This window comes from Onychostoma macrolepis, chromosome 15, assembly GCF_012432095.1.
Source record: "Onychostoma macrolepis isolate SWU-2019 chromosome 15, ASM1243209v1, whole genome shotgun sequence".
NCBI lineage: Eukaryota > Metazoa > Chordata > Actinopteri > Cypriniformes > Cyprinidae > Onychostoma > Onychostoma macrolepis.
The window spans coordinates 11,225,061-11,246,509 of record NC_081169.1 but is presented as its reverse complement, the minus strand read 5'-3'; the positions used below and the strand labels follow the sequence as shown (position 1 = coordinate 11,246,509).

The window sequence follows — 21,449 nt, the reverse complement described above, 5'->3', positions numbered from 1 at the left end:
TGCCTCTGATTTTCGAACCGCATTCCAATTTTGCTGAGACCCAAGGACATTGTCCTTCCAGCCCAACCAGCGTGCGACCTCACAGCTATGGACTGCCCCAAGTCCAGAAGAAATGTTTGGATAGCGCATTGGACTTCTAGATTGCTGAATGAGGCCGTTCAAAGGTTCTGGGTTCGAGTCCGACCATAGTCGTGGCTTTTGGCTTTTTGTTGATCCTTATGTTGCACAGTGTTGCCATCAGGCAACAGAAAGTTGTGAACAATCTCTTAAGCTGTCCAGCCCGTGGGCCGTTGGCATCACCGCTGGAAGTTTTGATCCACTGAGTCGCCCTCCCGGACTTGTTGTGTGCAGTTTGTTGCCGTGGCTTAGTTGGTTAAAGCGCCTGTCTCGTAAACAGGAGATAATGGGTTCAAATCCCAGCGGTGCCTTTGGCAGCCATCGTATCCCTCAAGCGTGGGCTTTTCTGAGATCGGAGTGCAACGGCAGCAGGCGATTCCGTTTCTAAACCATCCCGACTGAGTTGTCAGCGCACATTTTTAAGCTATCCAGTGCCTGGCCCGCGACCCCGCTGCCCTCTTCTCTGGATGCTGTGATCCTCTTTGTCACCCCCTCAAAATGACCAAGCATGCAGGCAGGCGCCGTGGCTTAGTTGGTTAAAGTGCCTGTCTAGTAAACAGGAGATCCTGGGTTCGAATCCCAGCGGTGCCTTTGGTTGTCAGCTCATGTGTCTTTGAGGTGCATGTGCTTTTGAAAACCACCCTTAGCTGCTTTTGAAGGATAGCACTCCACGCAAAAGCACCACAACAGCGAGACACCGTAGATTAGCTGGTCAAAGCACCTGTCTTGTAAACAGGAGATTCTGGTTTCGAAGAATAGCAGTACCTCTCTGCCGGTTATTGAGATCTGTTGGACAGTAGACCCTGAGAGTGCTGTCAATTTTTTTTGCACCGGGCATCAATTGCCCAGAGTCCTGAGGACCTGTCTTTCCTGTGCACAGACCGTGCGAACCTCACCGAGCTGGACGGGTACAAACCTTTACGTCGGCACTGCTGGTGGGCTCTGTGGCGCAATGGATAGCGCATTGGACTTCTAGACTGCCTGATGAGGCCATTCAAAGGTTGTGGGTTCGAGTCCCACCAGAGTCGTGACTTTAGGCATTCTGCTTGGCCAGCAAACACAGAAGCTAGCTGTCCACCCCGAAGCACTTGTCGAAACATCTCTTTTAGGCTGTGCAGTTCCTTGTCTGGAGGCTTTGACCCTCTAAATCGTCCACCTGGAAGCCAAGCACAAAGACAGGCGTCGTAGCTTAGTTGGTCAAAGCGCCTGTCTTGTAAACAGGAGATCCAGCGGTTCCTTTGACGATGCTCGAACAAAACCTTGGGGTGCGTGCTTTTTCTTTCCGAAAACGGAATGCAAATGGGGAGTGCAGAGGAGCGCAGTGGCAGCTGGCGATTTCATTTGCGAACCACCCCTCAGAAAAGAATGCTGGCTGCAGCAGGGCGCCGTGGCTTAGCTGGTCAAAGCGCCTGTCTTGTAAACAGGAGATCCTGGGCTCGAATCCCAGCGGTGTCTCTTAACCAGTGTCTTTTCTCTGTGGGTTGTTTTTTGGACAGGAGGCCCTCGCAGTGCCTCTGATTTTCGAACCGCATTCCAATTTTGCTGAGACCCAAGGACATTGTCCTTCCAGCCCAACCAGCGTGCGACCTCACAGCTATGGACTGCCACAAGTCCGGAAGAAATGTTTGGATAGCGCATTGGACTTCTAGATTGCTGAATGAGGCCGTTCAAAGGTTCTGGGTTCGAGTCCGACCATAGTCGTGGCTTTTGGCTTTTTGTTGATCCTTATGTTGCACAGTGTTGCCATCAGGCAACAGAAAGTTGTGAACAATCTCTTAAGCTGTCCAGCCCGTGGGCCGTTGGCATCACCGCTGGAAGTTTTGATCCACTGAGTCGCCCTCCCGGACTTGTTGTGTGCAGTTTGTTGCCGTGGCTTAGTTGGTTAAAGCGCCTGTCTCGTAAACAGGAGATAATGGGTTCAAATCCCAGCGGTGCCTTTGGCAGCCATCGTATCCCTCAAGCGTGGGCTTTTCTGAGATCGGAGTGCAAGGGCAGCAGGCGATTCCGTTTCTAAACCATCCCGACTGAGTTGTCAGCGCACATTTTTAAGCTATCCAGTGCCTGGCCCGCGACCCCGCTGCCCTCTTCTCTGGATGCTGTGATCCTCTTTGTCACGCCCTCAAAATGACCAAGCATGCAGGCAGGCGCTGTGGCTTAGTTGGTTAAAGTGCCTGTCTAGTAAACAGGAGATCCTGGGTTCGAATCCCAGCGGTGCCTTTGGTTGTCAGCTCATGTGTCTTTGAGGTGCATGTGCTTTTGAAAACCACCCTTAGCTGCTTTTGAAGGATAGCACTCCACGCAAAAGCACTACAACAGCGAGACACCGTAGATTAGCTGGTCAAAGCACCTGTCTTGTAAACAGGAGATTCTGGTTTCGAAGAATAGCAGTACCTCTCTGCCGGTTATTGAGATCTGTTGGACAGTAGACCCTGAGAGTGCTGTCAATTTTTTTTGCACCGGGCATCAATTGCCCAGAGTCCTGAGGACCTGTCTTTCCTGTGCACAGACCGTGCGAACCTCACCGAGCTGGACGGGTACAAACCTTTACGTCAGCCTTGCTGGTGGGCTCTGTGGCGCAATGGATAGCGCATTGGACTTCTAGACTGCCTGATGAGGCCATTCAAAGGTTTTGGGTTCGAGTCCCACCAGAGTCGTGACTTTAGGCATTCTGCTTGGCCAGGAAACACAGAAGCTAGCTGTCCACCCCGAAGCACTTGTCAAAACATCTCTTTTAGGCTGTGCAGTTCCTTGTCTGGATGCTTTGATCCTCTGAATCGTCCACCTGGAAGCCAAGCACAAAGACAGGCGTCGTGGCTTAGTTGGTCAAAGCGCCTGTCTTGTAAACAGGAGATCCAGCGGTGCCTTTGACGATGCTCGAACAAAACCTTGGGGTGCGTGCTTTTCTTTCCGAAACGGAATGCAAATGGAGAGTGCAGAGGAGCGCAGTGGCAGCTGGCGATTTCATTTGCGAACCACCCTTCAGAAAAGAATGCTGGCTGCAGCAGGGCGCCGTGGCTTAGCTGGTCAAAGCGCCTGTCTTGTAAACAGGAGATCCTGGGCTCGAATCCCAGCGGTGTCTCTTAACCAGTGTCTTTTCTCTGTGGGTTGTTTTTTGGACAGGAGGCCCTCGCAGTGTCTCTGATTTTCGAACCGCATTCCAATTGTGCTGAGACCCAAGGACATTGTCCTTCCAGCCCAACCAGCGTGCGACCTCACAGCTATGGACTGCCACAAGTCCGGAAGAAATGTTTGGATAGCGCATTGGACTTCTAGATTGCCGAATGAGGCCGTTCAAAGGTTCTGGGTTCGAGTCCGACCAGAGTCGTGGCTTTTGGCTTTTTGTTGATCCTTATGTTGCACAGTCTTGCCATCAGGCAACAGAAAGTTGTGAACAATCTCTTAAGCTGTCCAGCCCGTGGGCCGTTGGCATCACAGCTGGAAGTTTTGATCCTCTGAGTCGGCCTCCAGGAGATGTTGTGTGCAGTTTGGTGCCGTGGCTTAGTTGGTTAAAGCGTCTGTCTCGTAAACAGGAGATCCTGTGTTCAAATCCCAGCGGTGTTTTTGGCAGCCATCGTATCCCTCAAGCGTGGGCTTTTCTGAGATCGGAGTGCAAGGGCAGCAGGCGATTCCGTTTCTAAACCATCCCGACTGAGTTGTCAGCGCACATTTTTAAGCTATCCAGTGCCTGGCCCGCGACCCCGCTGCCCTCTTCTCTGGATGCTGTGATCCTCTTTGTCACCCCCTCAAAATGACCAAGCAAGCAGGCAGGCGCCGTGGCTTAGTTGGTTAAAGTGCCTGTCTAGTAAACAGGAGATCCTGGGTTCGAATCCCAGCGGTGCCTTTGGTTGTCAGCTCATGTGTCTTTGAGGTGCATGTGCTTTTGAAAACCACCCTTAGCTGCTTTTGAAGGATAGCACTCCACGCAAAAGCACTACAACAGCGAGACACCGTAGATTAGCTGGTCAAAGCACCTGTCTTGTAAACAGGGGATTCTGGTTTCGAAGAATAGCAGTACCTCTCTGCCGGTTATTGAGATCTGTTTGACAGTAGACCCTGAGAGTGCTGTCAATTTTTTTTGCACCGGGCATCAATTGCCCAGAGTCCTGAGGACCTGTCTTTCCTGTGCACAGACCGTGCGAACCTCACCGAGCTGGACGGGTACAAACTTTTACGTCAGCACTGCCGGTGGGCTCTGTGGTGCAATAGATAGCGCATTGGACTTCTAGACTGCCTGATGAGGCCATTCAAAGGTTGTGGGTTCGAGTCCCACCAGAGTCGTGACTTTAGGCATTCTGCTTGGCCAGCAAACACAGAAGCTAGCTGTCCACCCCGAAGCACTTGTCGAAACATCTCTTTTAGGCTGTGCAGTTCCTTGTCTGGAGGCTTTGATCCTCTAAATCGTCCACCTGGAAGCCAAGCACAAAGACAGGTGTCGTAGCTTAGTTGGTCAAAGCGCCTGTCTTGTAAACAGGATATCCAGCGGTGCCTTTGACGATGCTCGAACAAAACCTTGGGGTGCGTGGTTTTTCTTTCCGAAAACGGAATGCAAATGGGGAGTGCAGAGGAGCGCAGTGGCAGCTGACGATTTCATTTGCGAACCACCCCTCAGAAAAGAATGCTGGCTGCAGCAGGGCGCCGTGGCTTAGCTGGTCAAAGCACCTGTCTTGTAAACAGGAGATTTTGGTTTTGAAGCCTAGCAGTACCTCTCTGCCGGTTATTGAGATCTGTTGGACAATAGACCCTGAGAGTGCTGTCAATTTTTTTTGCACCGGGCATCAATTGCCCAGAGTCCTGAGGACCTGTCTTTCCTGTGCACAGACCGTGCGAACCTCACCGAGCTGGACGGGTACAAACCTTTACGTCGGCTTCCTGGTGGGCTCTGTGGCGCAATGGATAGCGCATTGGACTTCTAGACTGCCTGATGAGGCCATTCAAAGGTTGTGGGTTCGAGTCCCACCAGAGTCGTGACTTTAGGCGTTCTGCTAAGCGCGCTTGGCCAGCAAACACAGAAGCTAGCTGTCCACCCCGAAGCACTTGTCGAAACATCTCTTTTAGGCTGTGCAGTTCCTTGTCTGGATGCTTTGATCCTCTAAATCGTCCACCTGGAAGCCAAGCACAAAGACAGGCGTCGTGGCTTAGTTGGTCAAAGCGCCTGTCTTGTAAACAGGAGATCCAGCGGTGCCTTTGACGATGCTCGAACAAAACCTTGGGGTGCGTGCTTTTTCTTTCCGAAAACGGAATGCAAATGGGGAGTGCAGAGGAGCGCAGTGGCAGCTGGCGATTTCATTTGCGAACCACCCCTCAGAAAAGAATGCTGGCTGCAGCAGGGCGCCGTGGCTTAGCTGGTCAAAGCGCCTCTCTTGTAAACAGGAGATCCTGGGCTCGAATCCCAGCGGTGTCTCTTAACCAGTGTCTTTTCTCTGTGGGTTGTTTTTTGGACAGGAGGCCCTCGCAGTGCCTCTGATTTTCGAACCGCATTCCAATTGTGCTGAGACCCAAGGACATTGTCCTTCCAGCCCAACCAGCGTGCGACCTCACAGCTATGGACTGCCCCAAGTCCAGAAGAAATGTTTGGATAGCGCATTGGACTTCTAGATTGCCGAATGAGGCCGTTCAAAGGTTCTGGGTTCGAGTCCGACCATAGTCGTGGCTTTTGGCTTTTTGTTGATCCTTATGTTGCACAGTGTTGCCATCAGGCAACAGAAAGTTGTGAACAATCTCTTAAGCTGTCCAGCCCGTGGGCCGTTGGCATCACCGCTGGAAGTTTTGATCCACTGAGTCGCCCTCCCGGACTTGTTGTGTGCAGTTTGGCGCCGTGGCTTAGTTGGTTAAAGCGCCTGTCTCGTAAACAGGAGATAATGGGTTCAAATCCCAGCGGTGCCTTTGGCAGCCATCGTATCCCTCAAGCGTGGGCTTTTCTGAGATCGGAGTGCAACGGCAGCAGGCGATTCCGTTTCTAAACCATCCCGACTGAGTTGTCAGCGCGCATTTTTAAGCTATCCAGTGCCTGGCCCGCGACCCCGCTGCCCTCTTCTCTGGATGCTGTGATCCTCTTTGTCACCCCCTCAAAATGACCAAGCAAGCAGGCAGGCGCCGTGGCTTAGTTGGTTAAAGTGCCTGTCTAGTAAACAGGAGATCCTGGGTTCGAATCCCAGCGGTGCCTTTGGTTGTCAGCTCATGTGTCTTTGAGGCTCATGTGCTTTTGAAAACCACCCTTAGCTGCTTTTGAAGGATAGCACTCCACGCAAAAGCACCACAACAGCGAGACACCGTGGCTTAGCTGGTCAAAGCACCTGTCTTGTAAACAGGAGATTCTGGTTTTGAAGCCTAGCAGTACCTCTCTGCCGGTTATTGAGATCTGTTGGACAATAGACCCTGAGAGTGCTGTCAATTTTTTTTGCACCGGGCATCAATTGCCCAGAGTCCTGAGGACCTGTCTTTCCTGTGCACAGACCGTGCGAACCTCACCGAGCTGGACGGGTACAAACCTTTACGTCGGCTTCCTGGTGGGCTCTGTGGCGCAATGGATAGCGCATTGGACTTCTAGACTGCCTGATGAGGCCATTCAAAGGTTGTGGGTTCGAGTCCCACCAGAGTCGTGACTTTAGGCGTTCTGCTAAGCGCGCTTGGCCAGCAAACACAGAAGCTAGCTGTCCACCCCGAAGCACTTGTCGAAACATCTCTTTTAGGCTGTGCAGTTCCTTGTCTGGATGCTTTGATCCTCTAAATCGTCCACCTGGAAGCCAAGCACAAAGACAGGCGTCGTGGCTTAGTTGGTCAAAGCGCCTGTCTTGTAAACAGGAGATCCAGCGGTGCCTTTGACGATGCTCGAACAAAACCTTGGGGTGCGTGCTTTTTCTTTCCGAAAACGGAATGCAAATGGGGAGTGCAGAGGAGCGCAGTGGCAGCTGGCGATTTCATTTGCGAACCACCCCTCAGAAAAGAATGCTGGCTGCAGCAGGGCGCCGTGGCTTAGCTGGTCAAAGCGCCTGTCTTGTAAACAGGAGATCCTGGGCTCGAATCCCAGCGGTGTCTCTTAACCAGTGTCTTTTCTCTGTGGGTTGTTTTTTGGACAGGAGGCCCTCGCAGTGCCTCTGATTTTCGAACCGCATTCCAATTGTGCTGAGACCCAAGGACATTGTCCTTCCAGCCCAACCAGCGTGCGACCTCACAGCTATGGACTGCCCCAAGTCCGGAAGAAATGTTTGGATAGCGCATTGGACTTCTAGATTGCCGAATGAGGCCGTTCAAAGGTTCTGGGTTCGAGTCCGACCAGAGTCGTGGCTTTTGGCTTTTTGTTGATCCTTATGTTGCACAGTCTTGCCATCAGGCAACAGAAAGTTGTGAACAATCTCTTAAGCTGTCCAGCCCGTGGGCCGTTGGCATCACCGCTGGAAGTTTTGATCCACTGAGTCGCCCTTCAGGATTATCTGTGTGCAGTTTGGTGCCGTGGCTTAGTTGGTTAAAGCGCCTGTCTAGTAAACAGGAGATCCTGGGTGCAAATCCCAGCGGTGCTTTTGGCAGCCATCGTATCCCTGAAGCGTGGGCTTTTCTGAGATCGGAGTGCAAGGGCAGCAGGCGATTCCGTTTCTAAACCATCCCGACTGAGTTGTCAGCGCACATTTTTAAGCTATCCAGCGCCTGGCCCGCGACCCTGCTGGCCTCATCTGTGGATGCTGTGATCCTCTTTGTCACCCCCTCAAAATGACCAAGCATGCAGGCAGGTGCCGTGGCTTAGTTGGTTAAAGCGCCTGTCTTGTAAACAGGAGATCCTGGGTTCGAATCCCTAGCTGTCCCTTTGGTTGTCAGCTCATGTGTCTTTGTGGTGCATGTGCTTTTGAAAACCACCCTTAGCTGCTTTTGAAGGATTGCACTCCACGCAAAAGCACCACAGCAGCGAGACACTGCGGCTTAGCTGGTCAAAGCGCCTGTCTTGTAAACAGGAGATCCTGGGCTAGAATCCCAGCGGTGCCTCTTAACCAGTGTCTTTGATCTGTGGCTTCTTTTTTGGACAGGAGGTCCTCGCAGTGCCTCTGCTTTTCGAACCGTATTCCAATTGTGCTGAGACCCAAGGACATTGCCCTTCCAGCCCAACCAGCGTGCGACCTCACAGCTATGGACTGCCACAAGCCCAGAAGAAATTTTTGCGCCGGGCTCTGTGGATAGTGCATTGGACTTCTAGATTGTCAAATGAGGCCATTCAAAGGTTGTGGGGTCGAGTCCCACCAGAGTCGTGGCTTTTGGCTTTTTGTTGATCCTTATGTTGCACAGTGTTGCCATCAGGCAACAGAAAGTTGTGAACAATCTCTTAAGCTGTCCAGCCCGTGGACCGTTGGCATCACCGATGGAAGTTTTGATCCACTGAGTCGTCCTCCGGGAGTTGTTGTGTGCTGTTTGGCGCCGTGGCTTAGTTGGTTAAAGCTCCTGTCTCGTAAACAGGAGATCCTGGGGTCCAAATCCCAGCGGTGCCTTTGGCACTGTGCTGTCTCTGAACTGTGCAATTGGTTCAGCGCTTGCCTGTGGTTATCACAGTTATATAGAATACAATAGAAGTAAACACAAAACATAAAAAAAATTAACATCACAAAAAATAGCATAGTTGATCTTCAGCCAAGACACTTTGCGCATTGTACAGGGCCACCCTTGGGCAGAGGTTAGGCTAGCACTTACACCCAGGGTATGGTTCATCTTTATTCTTCTTCTTGAAACTAAATATGGAAAAAACCGAGATCATCATCATTGGTACTCCAGCACTTACCACCAAAGTTCCCGCTGACTTTACTTGTGATATTACTGGCACTCTAATCACTCCATCTAGTATCGTCAGAAATCTCGGTGTTATGTTTGATCCATCTCTTTCATTTCAGTATCATATTAACTCTCTCTCTAAATTGGCATTTTTTCACTTACGACGAATTGTCCAGCTCCGTCCTTTCATAAGTACCAAAGATGCAGAAACACTCATTCACGCTTTTGTCTCATCTCGTCTCGATTACTGTAATGCCCTCTTCATTGGCTTGCCAGCTACCACTATTGCTAGATTACAGTATATTAAAAACTCAGCCGCTCGTATTCTCACTCGCACCAAGCGTTCAGCCCACATCACTCCTATTCTAGCTGATCTGCACTGGCTACCAGTGGCCTATCGCATCAAGTTTAAAATTATCCTGCTTACTTTTAAAGCCTTGAATGGTCTGGCCCCTTACTATCTCTGCAATCTGCTCCACCCCTATTCTCCACCACGTTCATTGCGGTCCTCTGATTCTCGCCTTCTCACCATCCCTCGATATCGCCTCTCTTCCATGGGGGGCAGATCGTTCAGTGTTGTTGCCCCTAAATTATGGAACTCTCTACCCAGATCACTCTGTCTTGCCAATAGCCTGTCTGAATTTAAATCGCTGCTCAAAACTCACTTGTTTTCAGAATGTTATCTTTCTTAGTTAACTTCTGTTTACTTTGTTTTATGTTGTATATTACTCTTTGGATTTCTGATGTTGTTTTCTTTCTGTTTATTGTTCGATGTTTTCCTCCCATTTCTGATGTTTATTGTAAAGTGTCCTTGAGCTCTGGAAAGGCGCTATATAAATAAAACTTATTATTATTATTATTATTATTCTTCATCCTCTGTTTAGGTACTAGAGTCTCCATCATTTATCAATGTTTGTGACTTCCAGTTGGGTGCATAAGGCCAGTCCTGGTAATGTACATTTTGGTTACTCTTCAAATTCAATTTCTCATCATCTTGATATCTTGGTATTTACATTTGCTTAGTTGTGGCTTTGACAACTAGTGACGTCAGTATAGGAAGTAGACAGCAGTGTTAATTTCGTCAACGAAGACGAAGACGAAAAATATTCGTCAACAAACCTTTTTTCTGTGACTAAGACGAGACATTGATGAGCTAAAATTAATATCTGATGATAAAAACTATGGCAAAATTTATGCCGCGTCTTCATTAACAAGACGAGACGGGACAAAAATTTTATTTGAGGACTACCGGACATTCAAATACATCCTATAGGTAAGTTAACTGTATTGTCTTTCAAAATGTGCGTCTCTGTCATTGGATTGCAATCAGATGAGGGGCGTTTGTATATCTAGTCTCAGTATGGCAGCCGCAGCAGACAGATAGGCTATCAAAACACGAACTAACGATCTGAAACAATAGCCTCAGCACCCGAAGGGTTAGGGACAGGGTGACCAGACGTCCCGTTTTTCCCGGGAGTCACAGTTCGTTGTCGATTAACTTAAAGTTAGTGACGGCGGGATAGGTGGAATCGCGCTGATAGAAGTGCTCTCTTTCGCGCACGCTCCACTTCTTCAGTTCTCATACAGCGAGCGAACAGTTCTCGGTGCTCAAATACACACACAGCAGTTCAAATGTCTATCATGTAGAGTCAGAGTATCTCACGTAAATACAGTCAGTTATGGCTTAAGTGAGCGTAAACAGGTGGGTGAAAACTGAATGCGTGTCAGTATTACATGCATGCCTTCCGTCTTAAAGGGACAGCATTCCTATCCGTGTCATAAATGTTAACCAACAAAAGATGTTAAATAAATGTATAATTAAGTAAAGCTACTGTATCTGAAAAATGAGTTTAATTTGTATCTCTACCAAAAAATGAAAATTTATTCCAGTTTTTCCAAATTCAATCCTTGATTCAAATTTCTCATAAGCTTAATTGATTTGGTCTAAAGAGAGAAGAATTGATGCCTATTTTTGTTTGAATACTACATATAAAATAGCTACCAAAATAAATGTTGTTAACGGCACTTTGACTAAAAGTACTGACTAAAAGTTGACAAAAATACAATGAATTTTAGTCGACTAAAACTAGACTAAAACTATGAAAGACTCAAATGACTAAAATGTGACTAAGACTATTAAGCATTTTCGTCTCAAGATAAAGACTAAGACTAAATCAAAAATGCCTGCCAAAATTAACACTGGTAGACAGCAAAACAGTAATCCTCCTATTACTACTGCAACTCCTAAAAACATTCCTAATTTAGCTAACCATGCACCCCATGCTCCTAACTTTAGATCAAACCAATCCCACATTTTATTATCTGTCCCAGCGTTAGTTTTAAGTTCAATCCTTAAATTTTTCAATTTGGTTATTACTTCAGCGAATGGTCCTTCTGGAGCAGTTTTATTTGGTATAAAAGTACAGCATTGATCCCCAAACATAACACACACTCCTCTTTTCTCAGCTAGCAAATAATCCAAAGCTATTCTGTTTTGCCATGTCATTCTGCTTGTTGCATCCAATTGCTCTCCTAAAAGTGATAAGGTCTCATCAGTGTAATTAATAAATCTTTGCTGATTGTAATATATATAATTTATCCATTCTGTATTTTTATTTTGCTTAATCCAAATGAATATTGATTCAACACCTGATTTGACTTCATCTCTTGCTTTAAACTCATAGGGTATACCTCTTGGTTGACCAATTAAATCTGTATAAACTGCAGGGTCTTTTTCATAGGCTCTTCTCGATCTGGATTTTTCTTCCTTTGTTTCTTCCTCTTCTAGAGAGATGTGACTCATTTTATGTGTCAGCATAACCCTAGTACATAATCCTAATCATTTTTTCTGGTAATGTTGTCAAGAGGCCATATTCTAATCCACACATCCACCATATGTCTGCCAATGCAATATCAATGTCATCAAATATAGGTGGTGGGCCTTCTTTTATCACTAAATAGTCATCTTTACATCATGGTATTTTCCATATCTTGCTGCATTTCCCTTCAAATCTTCCTACGTCAATATTTCCCTTCTTCTCATAACATTCAAATTCCTGATCTGCCATTAATTGTATTTTTCCTTGTGGCTTTTGTATTTGTATTTTTTTTTTTCTGTACTATTGGCCATTTAGGGGTACGTATGCACTATAATTCAGTTGCTTCTCTGTAGTTTGTTGTAGATTGGAGAAACTGGCACCAATATGGGCAAAATGCCATTTTTTGGGTACAGTTTCACAAAGACATTTATCTCTCTACCTCTTTCTATAAAGCATTTACCTCCCAATCTCACTTCATCTAACCCTATTGCATTCTGGACATTTCTTAAACCATTAATCATGAAATATTCTGCAACTAGAACTGTGTATAGGTATTGGTACAATATATAAAATTGGTCTTGCTTCAAAGCAAACTATACAGTTTTCCCATTTCTCTTTTTCTGCTGTGTAATTTACCCATTTATGCCAATTGTTGTCTTCTGCCTTTTCCCATAATATATCTGAATTGCCCATTTTCTTATAAGTAATATTATGGTTGTTCTCTACAATTTGTCTATGTTGTCTAGATATTTTCCCCTCCTCATATAGTTCTTGTTCTTTTCGGATTAAGATAAAGACACTGCCAGATTCATCCGAGGGTTGAAAAGTAAATTCTAGGGAAGTCTGGGTGCTGTTGGTTATAGCTTGAGTTTGCCAAATTAGATGCATTAGGCATGTGATGACACATGCTTGTACATCTGTTTTTGAGCTTTCATCAGTTTGCACTTCATCTTGTGTCACTGGTCTTTCCTCGTGACTTTCTCCTGAATTATCTGCTTGTCTGTTTCCTTCTGTTTCCGTCTGTCCTTTGGGAACTCTAGTACAGTGGTTTAGATTATACCACGTTGTACTTCCCTCCACTTGAACTGCTGTTGGTGTAGCTCTCACCACTTTGTAGGGTCCCTCTCTCCTGGGCTCATTCCACTTTCTCCGGAATACCCTCAGATATACTTGGTCAACTGGAACAATTGGACATTCCGACTCTGTTTCCTCACAGGGCTCTTTTCTTGTTTCCTGTAAATAGATAGCTTTATGTATGGCAGTTAATTTCTTCATATAAGATCGAAGTTCCATTTGCAATTGCTCTAGAGGAGGTCCTTTGTAGGGTCCTTTATAATATGGCACAGGCATGGGTCGACCCGTAAGCATTTCATGCGGTGTTAAATGCGTGTTTTTGTTAGTTCGCATGCGATAGCTCATTAGTTTTTTGTATGAATGCTAATCCATTATCTGAACTTATTTCTGATGGTATTCCAAATCTAGGAATAACTTCTCTTGTTAGAAATTTAATTACTGTTCCTGCTCCCTGATCTGCTGATGGTACTGCCTCCACCCATCTGCTTAATCTGTCTATGACCACAAGCATTTACCTTTTGCCTTGTACTCGCTTTATCATATCCACATAGTCCATTACTTAATGCTTGAATCGTCCTTCTGGCACTGGTATATGGCCTATTGGTGTCGTTATTCCTTTCCTCACATTGTTTTTGGCACAAACTTCACATGTGGCCAGAAATTCACCTACCGTTGCATGTAAATAAGGAGACCAATATCCTTGCTGTTTAATTTTCTTTATCACTTCCCCCCTTGTGCAATGGTCAAAACCATGCGCATCGGAAATGAGAATATTCAAAAGTGAAGTTGGGGCAACAATTTGCCCTTCATGTGTACGCCAAATATCTTGCGTGTCTTTTTTGGCTCCCCTTTGGTGCCGCATTGAGTGTTCATAGGTGCCTGCTTGTTGTTGAATTCGAATAATATCGTCCAATTGGGGTTGAGGTTCTATAAGTACTACATGTGCTAATACTGCTACCTGACACCCTAAGACTTTTTTAGCTTCTAAATCGGCTGCATTCTTCCCCTTAATGACAAAATCATCGGGATCATATATCACTGTACAATGAAATTCTGATTTTGGTAATTGTTCTTCTGTAATCTGTGCCTCATTAAACCTTCCCCATTTATTAATTGTTTGTCTCACATCTGGTTCTATCTGTCCTATCCAGTAAACATTTGCTTTTGGCTCTACAACCATCATCTGAGTTTCTATTCCTATTGTGTCTATATACTCCTTCAGGAGAACACCAAATTTGTAGCCCCAATTTACATAATGCATCTCTCCCTAACAAATTAACAGGAGTCTAATTTGACACAAGAATGGGCATTGTTACACTTTTATTTTTTGTTTGTAGACAAACTGGAGCTGTCATTGGAATTAGCTGCATTTGTCCCGAGAATCCTATTGTCTTTGTGAATTTTCCAGACAAGGGGAGATGTGAGGCATAATTTGAATTTACACAAGTATAAACAGCTCCTAGGTCTACCATCATTGGTGTGATCTTTCCCTCTATTTCAATCTGCAAAATAGGTTCTTGATCAGCTTTAGTTGTTAAAATTGGAAGCTTACTCTCCCATGTAGGATTCTCTGGGCACCCCTAATATCTTTTTATAATAATATCATTTTTCCAAGATGGTGGCTCGTTAGTCTGTTGGTGTTTGTGCACTGTCGTTTCATTTTATTAATCTTCGTCTAAATGGACTGTTGTTGTTTTAAAGTTCAGTTTTAGAAGTTTATTGATTTTGAAACATATATGAACTTAATGCTAAAATCACTTTAACACGATCCCTGGTCACTCAGCATGGATGCGTTTGTGAACAGCGTCGTATTGACACACCGGGCTTAAAATGGTCGAATCTGCCTGATAGTAGCTCACTGCTTTTGGATTGGAGCTGGTCTTTTAACATTTCGACTTTGTTTGTCTGGAATATGGACTTTGTAACGGCTATTCTGTTGTACCGCACTCAAGCACTGGATCTAAGTCTGGGCTAAAGGGAGAGTACGGTCAGGGAGACCCTGTTTGCTGCAGGAGTCTACGGATTGAGCATCGGTGACGGTGGCATCGCCCCTCTTTGACCGGAGATCCGTGTTTGTTGCATGTGTCCACGGATTGAGCATCAGTGACGGCAGCATTGCACCTTTTACAGTTCTTGGTTCGAGTCCCTTGGTAAGGACTCGTTTGCTGTTGCGTAGCTGTTGGGGTGTCTTCATCAGTTCTGCGGAACCCCGGAGGACTCTTGGCATGTAGGCTACTGCTTCATTTTATGGCCTTATCAGAACTCTACGGCTGGGGACTTATGTGGCACTTAATAACTGCATGCACGCTCCTAGCGGGTCTACTCATCTGGTTGCCTAACCAAGTTCACATCAGAGACAGTAGGTCTGTTTACGATTCATCCTTAACGTGCAATTTACCATCTGCACATGCCGACAGTTGGATATGCAGTGGACTGTCTACAGACATTGTTCCGTTCAAACAATATTGTTTTAAGTTGTATCCTTTGATTTTTATACATGTAGATTGTATAAGGTATGCGCCAACTAAGGAAGAGAACTACTGTATTAATTGAATGAATGATGCATTAATTATTCTCCCCATGTGGGTCCTACTATAAGAAAGGATGTAGTAAGTAAATCAGCTAGATGTAAGAGCTTTATAGTTCTTATGCTACTAATGTCCGGAAATGTACTGCCAAATCCAGGTCCATATAATAGATGTGCCCCAACTTTTACTACTCCAACTGAACTAAAATCTAGGTCAGGCCTGGGTTTTATCCATGTTAACATTCGTAGTTTGTTACCTAAATTGGATATGGTTCATATCTGGGCAAGAAACAAAAATGCGGATGTTATAATAATATCTGAATCTTGGCTCAACAAAACTATTTCAGACAAAGAGTTCAGCATCACTGGTTATAATGTTTTTAGAGCGAATAGACCAAAAAGGGGTGGGGGGGTCGTACTTTACATTAAAGAATGCTTTGAGACTACCATGCTACTTTCAGAATCGATAGCTAAACAGCATGAATTATTAGCTCTTAATCTGTCTGTTTCAAAAACATGTCAACTCACTATAGTAGGTTGTTATAGACCTCCATCGGCTACTAGTAATACTTTGACCTCTTTGATGAATTCTTTGGCCTCCTTGAATTATAAAGAATTGATATTAATGGGTTATTTGAATTTAAATTGGTTGCTTCCGGTATCTGATGGTTTCAAAGCGTTTTGTGATGCTTATAATCTTTTTCAACTGGTAGATTCAACAACAAGACCTAACTCGAAGTTTCCAGAAAAATCCACATTATTAGATCTTGTTCTCACTAATGCCCCTCATAAAAATTCTCTAGCTTCCGTATTTGCAAATGATATTAGTGATCATTGTGTTGTTGCAGTAGCAAGAGATATAAAAATGTCTAAGCAGAAACCATGAATTATCACCAAACGCTGTATGAAACACTTTCATACTTTCGAATAAGGTTTTTTATTCGACCTTGCTCAATTTGATTGGGAAAAAAATTACGTTAATCCCAGATATTGAAAGTACTTGGAAATATTTTTATGGTCATTTTATTCTGACTATTAATAAGCATGCTCCTTTAAAAAAATTTGAGTTAAATGCCGGGATAATCCGTGGTTTTCAACTGCACTGTCTGACCTTATTCATGAGTGGGATGCTGCATGGGCTAAGGCCAGACAAACCAACTTAAATCCTGATTGTTTGTATTTTAAACAACTTCGTAACAAATGTACAGTTATGGTCAGAAAGGCAAAAGCAGATTATTTTCTTGATAAAATGAAAAAATCAGCAAATGCAAGTAAGTTCTGGAAAAATAGAAAGTTTTTGACTGGTTATAGATCTCTTTCAGGTCTTCCCAATTGCATAATAAAGGATGGTATTAAAATAGTGGATAAATTACAAATGTTTAATTGTTTTAATAGCCACTTTACTGAATCAGGGTCATTGTTTCAGACTAATAATTATACCACTGTAACTTCTGAATTTCTTAATGCTGAGCGGCATCTATGGACAACAGAGTTCGTTTTTAATCACATTACTACTTCTGATGTCTGCTCTGCATTTCAAAACCTAGATGTGAATAAACCGTCAGGTCCTGATCTTATTGAACCATTGTTTTTAAAATTAGCAGCTAATATTGTTTTACAACCATTGACATATCTGTTCAATCTTTCCCTAACAACCAAGGAAATTCCACAGATCTGGAAGTCTGCTTTTGTTGTTCCTCTGTTGAAAGGGGGCAACCCTACTTTATTAGATGACTATAGACCTATTTCAAAGTTATGTATCTTGTCAAAACTTTTGGAAAGTTTCATCTGTGAACAATTGACACAGTTACAATTACAATTACACTCTCATAAACTTTTGTCTATCAACCAATCAGGATTTCGTAAAAAACACAGTACCATTACGGCTGTTTTAAAAGTTTTAAATGATCTTGTGAGGTCCCTAGATGGAAAACACCACTGTGCATGTATTTTTATTGATTTAACTAAGGCATTTGATACAGTGAACCACAAGATTTTGTTAGATAGGCTTAGAAGTGTTGGTCTATCAGACAATGTCTCATGGTTTAATACTTATTTAAAGGGAAGAACTCAGTGTGTGCAAGTGGAAGGTATCAAATCAGACTTATTGGAAGTGGGTACGGGAGTCCCCCAAGGATCTGTATTGGGGCCATTATTATTTATTATATATATATATATATATATATATATATATATATTGTTTAGATGTTAACATTGATAATGCAAGGTTCCACTTTTATGCAGACGACACTGTCATCTATTGTTCTGCTCCTACAAAACAACAAGCTTTGGGTGACTTACAATCAGCGTTTGATATTATTCAAGCAAGGTTTTTTACTTTAAAGTTGGTCTTGAATGTTGAGAAAACAAAATTTATGTGGTTATCAAACTCTAGAAATTATTTGGATGGTTATGTTGTTCTCCGAGCTCTGCAAGGGAAACTGATCGCATTAGTATCAGAGTATAAGTACCTGGGCATTATAATTGATGACACACTACGTTTTAATTCATATATTAATTATTTGCGATTAATGTTGAAGAAGCGGCTAGGATTTTATTTCAGAAATAAGTCTTGCTTTTCATTTAATGCAAGGAAGAAACTTGTGTTTGGAACTTTTTTACCGATTCTTGACTATGGGGATGTGGTGTATCAGCATGCCTCTTCTTATCTTCTTGCCTCTTTGGAAGCTGTGTATCATGGTGCTTTAAGATTTATTACGGATTGTAAATTTTCTACACATCATTGTATACTATATAATAGAGTTGCCTGGTCTTCACTTGCTGTTCGAAGGAAAATGCATTGGTATTTATTGATTTACAAATCTATTCTGGGTTTTTTGCCATACTATCTCTGTTGTTTGATTCACCAAAAAGTAGTTGTTAATTATTCATTGCGTTCCCAGTCTTTTTATTATCTTCATGTACCTTCAGCACGAACTAAATTAGGTAAAACTGCATTTGAATATGCTGCACCGTCAGACTGGAACTATCTTCAAATGAAACTGCAGCTAAACCAGTTGGTGTCTCTTTGTAAATTTAAAACACTTTTGCGTGCAATAGAAAATGATTTAATGGTTTGTAAATGCTTCTGATGCTGTAATATTTTATTGTTGTGATGTACTGTTCTTTGGTGTATGTGTATTTGTATAACTGGGCCGACTATCTTGGCCAGAACACTCCTAGAAAAGAGATTTTTAATCTCAGTGAGGTTCTTTCCTGGTTAAATAAAGGCAATAAATAATTAAATCTTTGATTTGGACCTCCCCAAGGGTTTACTGGGCCCTGTAATGGACCTCTGGTGGGCTGCTGCCAACTCTCCCCCCTTCCACCCCGAGGTGGCTGCTGCCATGGACTGGTGGGACAGTCAGTTTTGTTATGTCCGAGTTGTCAAGTCAAGTCAAGTCAAGTCACCTTTATTTATATAGCACTTTTAACAATACAGATTGTGTCAAAGCACTTAACAGTATCAAATTGGAGGATAGAGTGTCAGTAATGTATAATGATAAGATTAAACATTCAATTTTCAGTTAAAGGCATTTCATTATTGAATTCAGAAATGTCATTGTCTAGCTCAGTTTAGTTTAAATAGTATCTGTGCAATCAAATCGGTGATAATCACTAGAAATTAAGTGTCTCCAACTGAGCAAGCCAGAGGCGACAGTGGCAAGGAACCAAAACTCCCTCTGTGACAGAATGGAGAAAAAAAAAAACCTTGGGAGAAACCAGGCTCAGTCGCGGGGCCAGTTCTCCTCTGACCAGACGAAACCCGCAGTTCAAAAGTTTATATTTCTATTTTAATTTTGTTGCAATTTCTAACAATAGTAGTATTATGTAGTTAGGTATTTTATTATATTTTTAGTTATTTTGTTATATTTTTTAGTTTTATTGTATTTTAATCGAGGTTTTCGCTGGGGATATGTCTCTGGGGGTCATCTGGGTGTCCTGGTCTCCGCTGACGATCAGGGCTGTAGACATCATCTCTTGGTGCTGATCCACAATCTGATCGGATACGGACTGAGAAACAGAATAGGAAAGAAACAGACAAATATTAGTGTAGATGCCATTCTACTTACGATGAAACGAGTACATCGTGTGTTATGGGGAGTGTTCCCGGTTCCGGTTGACCTAATTAATGCAGCCTAACAATCCTTTAACGGATTTGAATAATAGAAGTGTATTAGTGTGTTATGTGTAAGCCAGGCTAAAGTACCCAATCAAACTAGACCCAATCAAACTAGACCCAAAGTCTTTAAAGGGAGAACAGCTGGGGGAAACAGAAAATCCAATCATCATCCATGAGGAGAAGAACGATATTCGGAAAGAGCAGTCAGAACTGCTTAAGAAGGATTTCAGTGAACTCTTTGAAACACTTCAAAGACTTGAAGTTCAGTCGTTCATCAGTGGACCACTCCCAGCAAGGGGAACAAACATGTTTTCACGGCTGCTTGGGCTTAATACATGGCTACAAAGAACCTGCAGTACAAAAGGAGTCAACTTCATCGACAACTTCAATATTTTCTGGGGCCATAGACAACTGTTTAAACTGGACGGCTTCCACCCAAACAAACTTGGTGCGAGAGTGCTAAAGGACAATATCTATTTCTCCCTCCGTCATCCTTCAGTGGTGTGTGCCAATTCACTCGGCCTCAATGGCACACACACACCTGGACAGAATATGAGTGACCACAGGACTTCATGTCAGCCTCAGAGTCATCTTGTGGTTGACACATCCCACAAGGACACTGATAACACCACGCAGCCAAAACAAACTTTCCTCATGGAAACTATCCCGGCTGAGCCCTGCCCAACGAGCTCTTCACAGACAGACTGTGACGTATTACAACAGCTCCAAGACTCAGCACCCAAGGACAACTATCTGGAAAACAGCCAGGGAAGCCAGGACAACATATCACAGCCACCGGAAACACCAGAGCCAGAGCCCATCTCACCAGACACACTATCCCTCTCTCCAGAATCTCCACTGCTAAGCTTCTCACAGAAAATGGAGGAACTGGTGTATGCTGGGACCAAACTCTCCCACTCGTTTGCTGCAAGCCCCCAGATATCAACTAAAAAATGGCGGGCCCCACAACCACCAAAGACAGCAGGCCCAGCTCTCCCTCCTCCTCCTGTGAGAGCTCTCCGACCGCTGCCACAACGCCAGGGCCCAAACCCTCCTCCATCGGCTGTAGGTGAACCAAAAACAACTGATAACAGCTCTCAGTGATATGTGTCGGGTCCCCGCTATATTAGCAGCAACACTCACAAATGTTCACAGAACAAGCGGGAACCCAGTGTGCCTGTAGCCTTCTATATTTCTGTTTTATCACGTGATAGAAAGTCTAAGGCCTTCTCAAGCCGTACGGCTGACCCATCTAATCGGCGGCCTGTAATGCGTCAATCTAAGATTGCTGTAGAGACAAAATGTAATTCCATCAAGTTAGCATTTTTAAACATTCGCTCACTAAAAAATAAATCATTTCTGATCAATGATTTTATAACCACAAACAACCTGGATTTTATGTTTCTAAATGAAACATGGCTTGAAGACAGCTGCAGTGCAACAGTCCTTAATGAAACAGCCCCTCCTAACTTTAACTTTACAAGTGTTTGCAGGACTGTTAGGAGAGGTGGAGGTGTAGCTGCTCTATTTAAAGATGTTTATCAATGCAAGCAAGTGTCATTTGGTCAGTATTTGTCCTTTGAATATCTAGGTATTGTGCTGAAAGGTGCTCCACGCATTCTGTTTATCATTATTTACAGGCCTCCAAAATACTCTCCAGCCTTTGTTGAGGAGTTCACAGAACTGTTATCAATGATTTCCTCAGAGTTTGAATGCTTTACTATTGCAGGGGATTTTAATATTCACATAATGCAGAAATCAAAACTGCAAAAGAAATTACTGTTTTAAACACTTTTGATCTGATCCAGCATGTGCATGAACCCACGCACAATCATGGACACACTCTAGATTTACTCATCAGTAGAGGTCTAAACATTTCATCCATTGTTGTTAAGGATGTAGCACTATCTGATCACTTCTGTATTTTCTTTGATATATTGATCTCTGTTACCACTGAATCTAGACCTGTCTCTGTCAGAAAGAGATGCATTACAGTTTTTTTACGATTGCTTAAGCACAATTTTAAAAACAAGGCTCTTTT

General features: G+C 43.9%; 17 non-coding genes across 17 annotated transcripts; all 17 read left to right on the top strand.

Moving 5' to 3' along the window:
* The first annotated feature begins 634 nt into the window (after window positions 1-634).
* trnat-agu (transfer RNA threonine (anticodon AGU)) lies at window positions 635-708 on the top strand. Its single transcript has one exon. It is a non-coding gene; the product is annotated as a tRNA-Thr (tRNA).
* A 347-nt stretch (window positions 709-1,055) lies between these two features.
* Window positions 1,056-1,145, top strand: trnar-ucu (transfer RNA arginine (anticodon UCU)). The gene is given in 2 exon segments: window positions 1,056-1,092; window positions 1,110-1,145. It is a non-coding gene; the product is annotated as a tRNA-Arg (tRNA).
* Window positions 1,146-1,498: 353 nt separating this feature from the next.
* trnat-ugu (transfer RNA threonine (anticodon UGU)) lies at window positions 1,499-1,572 on the top strand. Its single transcript has one exon. It is a non-coding gene; the product is annotated as a tRNA-Thr (tRNA).
* A 688-nt stretch (window positions 1,573-2,260) lies between these two features.
* On the top strand, window positions 2,261-2,334 carry trnat-agu (transfer RNA threonine (anticodon AGU)). Its single transcript has one exon. It is a non-coding gene; the product is annotated as a tRNA-Thr (tRNA).
* A 347-nt stretch (window positions 2,335-2,681) lies between these two features.
* trnar-ucu (transfer RNA arginine (anticodon UCU)) lies at window positions 2,682-2,771 on the top strand. Its single transcript is given in 2 exon segments — window positions 2,682-2,718; window positions 2,736-2,771. It is a non-coding gene; the product is annotated as a tRNA-Arg (tRNA).
* Window positions 2,772-3,122: 351 nt separating this feature from the next.
* trnat-ugu (transfer RNA threonine (anticodon UGU)) lies at window positions 3,123-3,196 on the top strand. Its single transcript has one exon. It is a non-coding gene; the product is annotated as a tRNA-Thr (tRNA).
* Window positions 3,197-3,604: 408 nt separating this feature from the next.
* trnat-cgu (transfer RNA threonine (anticodon CGU)) lies at window positions 3,605-3,678 on the top strand. The gene has a single exon. It is a non-coding gene; the product is annotated as a tRNA-Thr (tRNA).
* Window positions 3,679-3,884: 206 nt separating this feature from the next.
* trnat-agu (transfer RNA threonine (anticodon AGU)) lies at window positions 3,885-3,958 on the top strand. The gene has a single exon. It is a non-coding gene; the product is annotated as a tRNA-Thr (tRNA).
* Window positions 3,959-4,305: 347 nt separating this feature from the next.
* trnar-ucu (transfer RNA arginine (anticodon UCU)) lies at window positions 4,306-4,395 on the top strand. Its single transcript is given in 2 exon segments — window positions 4,306-4,342; window positions 4,360-4,395. It is a non-coding gene; the product is annotated as a tRNA-Arg (tRNA).
* Window positions 4,396-4,992: 597 nt separating this feature from the next.
* On the top strand, window positions 4,993-5,082 carry trnar-ucu (transfer RNA arginine (anticodon UCU)). The gene is given in 2 exon segments: window positions 4,993-5,029; window positions 5,047-5,082. It is a non-coding gene; the product is annotated as a tRNA-Arg (tRNA).
* Window positions 5,083-5,444: 362 nt separating this feature from the next.
* On the top strand, window positions 5,445-5,518 carry trnat-ugu (transfer RNA threonine (anticodon UGU)). The gene has a single exon. It is a non-coding gene; the product is annotated as a tRNA-Thr (tRNA).
* A 408-nt stretch (window positions 5,519-5,926) lies between these two features.
* Window positions 5,927-6,000, top strand: trnat-cgu (transfer RNA threonine (anticodon CGU)). The gene has a single exon. It is a non-coding gene; the product is annotated as a tRNA-Thr (tRNA).
* Window positions 6,001-6,206: 206 nt separating this feature from the next.
* Window positions 6,207-6,280, top strand: trnat-agu (transfer RNA threonine (anticodon AGU)). The gene has a single exon. It is a non-coding gene; the product is annotated as a tRNA-Thr (tRNA).
* Window positions 6,281-6,626: 346 nt separating this feature from the next.
* Window positions 6,627-6,716, top strand: trnar-ucu (transfer RNA arginine (anticodon UCU)). Its single transcript is given in 2 exon segments — window positions 6,627-6,663; window positions 6,681-6,716. It is a non-coding gene; the product is annotated as a tRNA-Arg (tRNA).
* Window positions 6,717-7,078: 362 nt separating this feature from the next.
* Window positions 7,079-7,152, top strand: trnat-ugu (transfer RNA threonine (anticodon UGU)). Its single transcript has one exon. It is a non-coding gene; the product is annotated as a tRNA-Thr (tRNA).
* Window positions 7,153-7,560: 408 nt separating this feature from the next.
* Window positions 7,561-7,634, top strand: trnat-agu (transfer RNA threonine (anticodon AGU)). Its single transcript has one exon. It is a non-coding gene; the product is annotated as a tRNA-Thr (tRNA).
* An 879-nt stretch (window positions 7,635-8,513) lies between these two features.
* Window positions 8,514-8,588, top strand: trnat-cgu (transfer RNA threonine (anticodon CGU)). Its single transcript has one exon. It is a non-coding gene; the product is annotated as a tRNA-Thr (tRNA).
* Window positions 8,589-21,449: the final 12,861 nt, after the last annotated feature.